This window comes from Eschrichtius robustus, chromosome X (assembly GCF_028021215.1).
Source record: "Eschrichtius robustus isolate mEscRob2 chromosome X, mEscRob2.pri, whole genome shotgun sequence".
NCBI lineage: Eukaryota > Metazoa > Chordata > Mammalia > Artiodactyla > Eschrichtiidae > Eschrichtius > Eschrichtius robustus.
In genome coordinates this window covers 16,708,674-16,716,442 of record NC_090845.1, presented here as the reverse complement: position 1 = coordinate 16,716,442, position 7,769 = coordinate 16,708,674, and the positions used below count along the sequence as shown (strand labels likewise).

General features: G+C 44.5%; 1 pseudogene; it reads left to right on the top strand.

Moving 5' to 3' along the window:
* The first annotated feature begins 6,188 nt into the window (after nt 1-6,188).
* LOC137756918 (large ribosomal subunit protein P1 pseudogene) lies at nt 6,189-6,583 on the top strand (annotated as a pseudogene).
* The last annotated feature ends 1,186 nt before the right edge of the window (nt 6,584-7,769 follow it).

Sequence of the window (7,769 nt, the reverse complement as noted above, 5' to 3'; positions counted from 1 at the left end):
ACCTATGCTTCTTTGGTTGTCTAAATGAAGAGCAAAAAAGTAATCTTTAACATCATCCATTTAACAATTAATGGGTTTTATTTTTGTTTGTTTTGTTTTTGCTTTTACATCTCACAAATTCCTGTCTTTACTAATGTAATCTGGGGTCATAAAACCCAATTATTATGCTATATTTATTATATAAATGTTCTTTTTCAAGATTTGGCTTTGGATTTTTGCATTCAATTTAGTAACCATATTTACAACAATCATTTTCATTTAACTAAATATTTAATTGACTTTCAAGTTCCTGCCAATCTTTTTATGGTATGGTACAATTTCCTCCACTAGAGCACGCAAATGAGAATCACCGGAGAGTTTTTTGGTAAATTCACATTCCCTGGCTCTACATCCCACGTAGGAATTCTAATTCGATGTGTCTAGGACAGCCCTTGCATGACTCCCCCTCTGGCTTCAGCCTTATTGTACCGAGAGTTGTAGCCGGAATGGCTGCAGGGGGAATAGTGGGAGAAGGGGTGGGGGAGGAGGGAAAGGGAGGGCTTTAGGAAAGGGCTTCCTGGGAGTAGGAAGAGTTCCTGGTTTTCCAGTAGGTCCGGGTGATGCTGAAAGCTTCTCTAGACTGCTGCCCCTGCCACCCTTATCTCCAATCTCCAGTTGAGAACGGGATTAACAGAAGAATAAGGTTTGGAAACTGGTTTCAAATACTTGTCCTGCCACTTTCTTGCTCCATTCTAGAACAAGTTACTTAATGCTTGACCCTCAATTTTCTCATCTGTAAAAATGGTTTATGCTTACTTTCCAGGATTGTAATCACAGATAATCTTATAGATTATTTTATAAGCGCTTAGCATGGTGCTTGACATCAGCAAGCTCTTAGTAAAAATTCTTATAATTGCTGTTTTGTATTAATATGTCTATTGTTGTAGGGCTCCATTTTTTTTTTTTAAATTAATTAATTAATTTATTTTTGGCTGTGCTGGGTCTTCGTTTCTGTGCAAGGGCTTTCTCTAGTTGCGGCGAGCAGGGGCCACTCTTCATCGCGGTGCGCGGGCCTCTCACTATTTTGGCCTCTCTTGTTGCAGAGCACAGGCTCCAGATGCGCAGGCTCAGTAGTTGTGGCTCACGGGCCCAGCCGCTCTGCGGCATGTGGGATCCTCCCAGACCAGGGCTCGAACCTGCGTCCCCTGCATTAGCAGGCAGACTCTCAACCACTGCGCCACCAGGGAAGCCCAGGGCTCCATTTTTATGCAATCCCAACTTTTACTTCCTTCCCTTGTAGTAAAGATCCAACTATAATCCCTGTTGTGGAATGCAATTTTGTGTGTCTGACACGCAGTGAGGCCAAACAAACTGAAGCATCGGAGTTTGGAGTAGAGGAAGGTTTATTGCAGGGCCAAGGAAGGAGAACGGATGGTTTGTGCTCAAAAAAACCCCAAACTCCCTAATGGTTTTCGGGGAGAAATTTTTACAGGCAAAATTTGGGGTGAGGGCTGCAGTGTGTAAGTTTCTTCTGATTGGTTGGTGGTGAGGTAACAGGGCGGTGCTCCAGCAATCTTGTGCTCAGCCTGGAGTTACCATCCTCCCCCTGGGGGGGGGGCCTTAGTTCCTGCAGAAGAACTCAGAGATGTATTGTTATGTATATTCCTTGAGGAGGAACTAGGATTCTGCTTTATCGAGGTACTACTATTTCATGACTGCTCTTCCTTTGTTTCTGCATTCCCTCACTTCCCTGATTAGCAACTGTTTGAATCTGCCCTTTGGTACTCAGGGAAGGTCTAGGAGGCTGAAACGTTTTCCTGCAAATAAGAAAGGAAAACACTGAAAGGCTTTTGTACCCAGGAGGGCACTATAGGTTCTTGCTCGGTTTCACCCTCACACACCACTCGTTAAAATCCATTTCCTCCAGAGCAACTTGGTCTCCGGTGCTTTCACAAACCACAGCTGCCCTCAAACCTTCTTCCTTCTTACCCCACATTCATCAAAACTCTATAGCAGTGCTGTCCAGTAGAACTTTGTGTGATGATAGAAATGTTCTATAATATAGAACATGTAGCTAGCAAGCACTTGACACATAGCTAGTGAGACTAAAGAACTGGATTTTTTTATTGTAATTAATTTAAATTTAAGTAGCCACATATGGCTAGCGGCTACCATATTTGACTCAACAGGGTTTTTTGCCTGAAAAGCTATTATTCAATTAATGGTCCATCTTACAATTAATGGCATTTTAGAAAAGAAGACATTCAGTGAAAAATTATGATTCTGAAATTTGCACTTTAATTTTAGACATAATTTTCTACGATATATTTCCAGCCTTTCATACAGTTTTTTTTTTTTTCATACAGTTTAAAATTTTGTTCTTCAAAAATGAATACACAGTTCTATAGAAATCTGAAACCACACAACTCAGATTGGGACTCAAACCCAACTGCACCTCAGATGGGATTAGAACTCAGCCAGAACTCAGACTGGTACTTGAACCCACGGGCTGGGACTCAAACCCACTGTCTTTTAATTGAAATCACACACCTGGTCTCAGGACTTAATGAAGCTCAGCTTCTTTATGTGTCAGTGCAGAAGAAATTCAGCGAGAGGCAAAGTAATAGGTAAGAAGTAGATTTATTGAGAGAGATACACACTCCGTAGACAGAATGCAGTCCGTCTCAGAAGCCAAAAAGCCCTGGGTGATGCACGTTCCATAGACAGAATGCGGTGACGGTCCATCTCAAAAGGCGAGGGTGGCCCTGAAATATGGGGTGGTGAGTTTTTATGGGCTGGGTAGTTTCATAGGCTAACAAGTGGGAGGATTATTCCAACTATTTTGGGGAAGGGGCTGGGGGGGCGGGTTCCAGGAATTGGGCCAATGCCTACTTTTTGGCCTTTTATGGTCAGCCTCCTAACGCTCATGGCGCCTGTGGCTGTGTTCTTTAGCATATGCTAATGCATTACAATGAATGTCTTGATATAACGAGGCTCAAGGTCTAGTGGAAGTCGAATCTTCCATCATCTTGGGCCTAATTGGTTCTAACCAGTTTTTGTATCCTCAAGGGCTTAGTCATTCTTTTAAAGGTTGTGCCCTGCCCCCTTCCCTCCTGTCTCAAATCCACTGTGAGTCAAGAGTCAAGATGAAGTAGAAGGTTTCTTGCTCGGAGCACACCTGATAATATGTACCCTTGCCGTGGTTATATTTGTGAGACTTGTATTTTTTAGTTTTGGTTTGAGCAAGATGAACAAAACATTTGGAAGAGGTTAAGTGCATGGGGGATTTTGCTGATGATGGACCGCTTTGGGAGTTGAAGAAAGACAGAATATGGGGTGAAATTAGGTCAGTTGCTCCGAAATTTATTTTTACCATGACCCACAGTATGAAATACGGTTTACAGCATGACCCAGTATACACACATAGACATATATAATGGAAATAAAGATTTCATATGAGCAATACTTAATCTTCACCACATGCATCACATTCTATTTCCTATTTTATTTTATCCTCTTCTGTGCTATTCTGTTGCATTTTATTCTCTTCTCTTTTATCCTATTTAATTTTTAATATGTTGGTCAAGATTGACTTTACAGCCCACTGCTGGGTTCCAATATGTGGTTTGAAAACACTGGGTTAGGAGCCATGTGGGTTTGGGAATTGGAGGAAAGAGAGGTGACTTGGGGTTCTGGGCTTCAGACACAACAGAGATGGAGGCTGTATTATTTTGCTAGGGCTGCCATGACAAGGTGCAGCAGAGTGGGTGGCTTTAACAACAGAAATTTATTTTCTCACACTTCTGGAGTCTGGAAGTCCAAGATCAAGGTGCTGGCAGAGTTGGTTGCTCCTGAGCTTGTGGATAGCCACTCTCTTGCTGCCTCTTCACATGATTGCTCCTCTGTGTCTCTTCCTCTTCTTTTTTCTTTTTTCTTAGAATTTTACTTATTATTTTTTAATATATTTATTTATTTATTTAATTTATTTTTGGCTGTGTTGGGTCTTCGTTGCTGCCCGTGGGCTTTCTCTAGTTGCGGCGAGCAGAGGCTACTCTTTGTTGCAGTGTGTGGGCTTCTCATTGCAGTGGCTTCTCTTGTTGCGGAGCATGGGCTCTAAGCTCATGGGCTTCAGTAGTTGTGGCACATGGGCTCGGTAGTTGTGGCACACGGGCTTAGTTGCTCCGCGGCATGTGGGATCTTCCCGGACCAGGGGTCGAGCCCGTGTCCCCTGCATTGGCAGGTGGGTTCTTAACCACTGTGCCACCAAGGAAGTCCCTCAGGTACTTTCTTTCAGGAAGATTCCTAAAAGTGGAATCACACAGTCAAAAGGCATAAACATATTAAAGCGCCTTGATATATAATGCAAATCTTTCTCCCAAAGGTGGTTCCAACTTTCACTTTGAGCTGCTGTGTAGGAGAGTAGAAAGGGCACATTCTTGCATTTCTAAGGGTAGATGGCTGGTGGCTGCACTGACTGCTGGAGTTACAACCAGAAAGCCCTGGTTTAAACCCTGACTTGCCAACTATGTGACCATGTGGGTCACTTACTTTTAGAAGACTTGGTTTCTTCAGTGTCTAATGGGACTAGTGACACCTTCCCAAAGAGCTATTGGAATGAATACCTGAGAAATTGCACATGTGAGGCTTACTTCACACCCCCTTTCAGCGCTGCTTGGAGACTAGTTAATCTTGGAAATGAATGAGAGTTTACATTTTAATGACCAATGATGGTCTAGTGGATAACCCTTCCCAGCAATCTTCACCAGAGCAGACTACATGGGAACAATCTCTTCCCTTCCCTTTCCTTCCCTTCCCTTCCCTTCTCTTCTTTGTGACTGGCCGAGCACGGAGGCTGGAGGTGGGGCTTCCCCAGAACCCCTAGACCACACCACACCAGTACTGCCTGCCCTGCCTCCTAGTGGAGGGCCCTTCCATCCCACTTTGGTAGGGTAATAAGCCACATGGTAGATGCAAAACTTTGGACTAACATTTCTGGTTTAGAAATGGTTTCACTGTTTTGAATTCGGCTGAATACCACACTTGCCAACAATAGCAAAGTAAGAATACAATTCAGCACCTCATTAATCCCAACATTAGCACATGTGTGGTTTTCATTTCACATTTAATATTTACCTTTCTCAAGAGAAAGCCAGGACCAAGTTAGGCAGGTTATAGTCATCCAACCTGAAGGTCAGGAAGACACTGGTGGAGGGGGGAGAGGCAAGGGTTTCTGGGGGAAGCAAAGACTGTGGCTGAGTTTAGTTCATGTCCTGATCGGTAACACTCATGATCATTTTTATGGACTTAACAGTGAAGTGGATTTTTGGACTGACTAAAATTATGGGAAGCATGAATAAATCTAGTCTCTGAGCCTTTGAATCTACCCACCTATTTATTCCCAGCAACCACAGCTTCAAATCACAGAACCTTGTTAGTAGCATGTTAGCTCTAAAATGGATCTGAGAGACAACCTTCTTGTTTTACAGATGAGGAAACTGAAGTTCAGAGAAGTTACGTGACTTGTTCAATATCACGTGAGCTATTAAGGGCAGAGCCAGGCTATAGCTGAGGCCTCTTATGTTGCTTAGTTCCATGTAGCACACCGTCTCCCTCCCTCTGTCTGCATTTGTGAAATGTTTATCATTACAGTACGTATTGTGGTTTAAACAAACTAGAAAGCAATTGGAAAGTCAGTGGCTTAATTCCTCCAGAGAATTTAAGTTAAATTCCAGTATACGAAACTACAGGAGGACTTTCACCTGTGGAATTTGTTCCAGTTGGGCTGATAAGAGCCCTAGCTCTGGAATGAAAGAACTGGGGATGAAAAAGCTGTTTCTAATCTAGTCACAGAAAATTTGTTAAGTGCAAAAAAGTACTCTGAAATTCTCTTAAGTAGGATGAAGGTAGAAGTATAATGCCCAGCTGACCTGTCACCCTCCTCTAAGTTTTTTGATTCTACAAATATTTAGCAACTGTGAGCAGGGCAGGTCAGCAGGAGCACCTGACACATTAAGGCCTTCAAGAACATTGTGGGTCAAATGTTGGGGAGGGTGTGGGCAGATTAAGATCCCGCAAGCTGCGAGGCACGGCCAAAAAAAAAAAGGGAGGCCTTTTCCTCAGTTTCCGCTAAGGCGCTCGGTCCTTCCGAGGAAGCTAAGGCCGCGTTGGGGTGCGGCCCTCACTTCACCCGGCGACTAGCACCGCGCCCCATGCCCGGCAGACCCTGCCTAGCACTCGCCCGCACCATGGCCTCCGTCTCGGAGCTCGCCTGCATCTACTCGGCCCTCATCCTGCACGACGCTGAGGTGACGGTCACGGAGGATAAGATCAATGCCCTCATTAAAGCAGCCGGTATAAATGTTGAACCTTTGTGGCCAGGCTTGTTTGCAAAGGCTTTGGCCAGTGTCAACATCGGGAGCCTCATCTGCAATGTGCGGGCAGGTGGACCTGCCCCAGCAGCTGGTGCTGCCCCAGCAGGAGGTCCTGCCCCCTCCACCACTGCTGCCCCAGCTGAGGAGAAGAAAGTGGAAGCAAAGAAAGAAGAATCTGAAGAGTCTGATGATGACATGGGCTTTGGTCTTTTTGACTAAACCTCTTTAGTAGCACGTTCAGTAAAAAGCTGAGCTCTTACAAAAAAAAAAAAAAAAAAAGGGAGAGGGGTTGGGACTTTTGTTCCCACTTATAAGGTGGGGTAATAGTTAAGGATTCAGAGCAGGGGGAACAACAGATCCAAGCAATGCTTTAGGAGGAGGGATGATCTGGGAGCAATGGGTGGTAAGGAAAGACGAAAAAGAGATTGCAGGCCAGAGGCCAGGTGGGGAATGTATAAAATCATCAAGGAGAGAAGTGGGGAAGACCTGACTAGAGTTGCAGAACCAGGAATTATCTCAATTTGGGATCCTTCCAGAAGCAGACTCCAAGACAAGGATTCAATTGCAAATAGTTTCTTTGAGAGGTGATCCTAGGAAACCCTGGTTGGGGAGAGGGGGAGTGAGACAGGGAAAGAAAGGAAGACAGTATCAGGTATGTTAGCAATCCAGTTAGTGGAGCGGGCAACTGAAGGTCAATCCCGCTGGGGAGCTCTGGGATACAGAGGAGAGCATGCCTCGGGGTTGTCCCCACAGGGGACCAGGAAGGTGGAGGATTCATTCACCCATTCCCCATCCACCATTGGTTTAGAACTGCTTCCAGAAGCACTAACTCTCCAACACTCTGGGCCTGCCCTGCTTATGGGCCGAATGTGCTCCAACAAAAAGTGCTCTCAGGATCCAGGAGTGGCGAGGTGAATGTCAAGGGAACACCAACAGTCTGATATACAGACACCTGTTTCTCCTTGGAGATACTCAAGCAGTCCTGGATATTGTAGACAGGACTTAGCACTCTGTACATATTTGGGTGGGAAGACCTCAAACTTGACCTTTTCTAAGTTCTGTGATTCCTTTGTCTTCAAAAACAGGCCACCCTGCCTATGAGCACCCACTACATTCTTGCCTGTATCTAATCCCAGTTTTTAATCCATGCCCCTTTAAAAATTCTACTCCATAGTACAAATTTCCTTGAAGGACATGTGATTAGTGTTTTGTTTTGTTGGGTTTTTTTGGTGGTGCCGCAAAGCATGTGGGATCCTAGTTCCCCGACCAGGGATCGAACCCATGCCTTCTGCGTTGGAAGCACGTAGTCTTAACCACTGGACCACCAGGGAAGTCCCGTGATTAGTGTTTTCCATTTCTTTTATGGAATTGTATTTTTAAAACACTTCTCTAGTGAGATTACAAAAGAATGGAAATTAT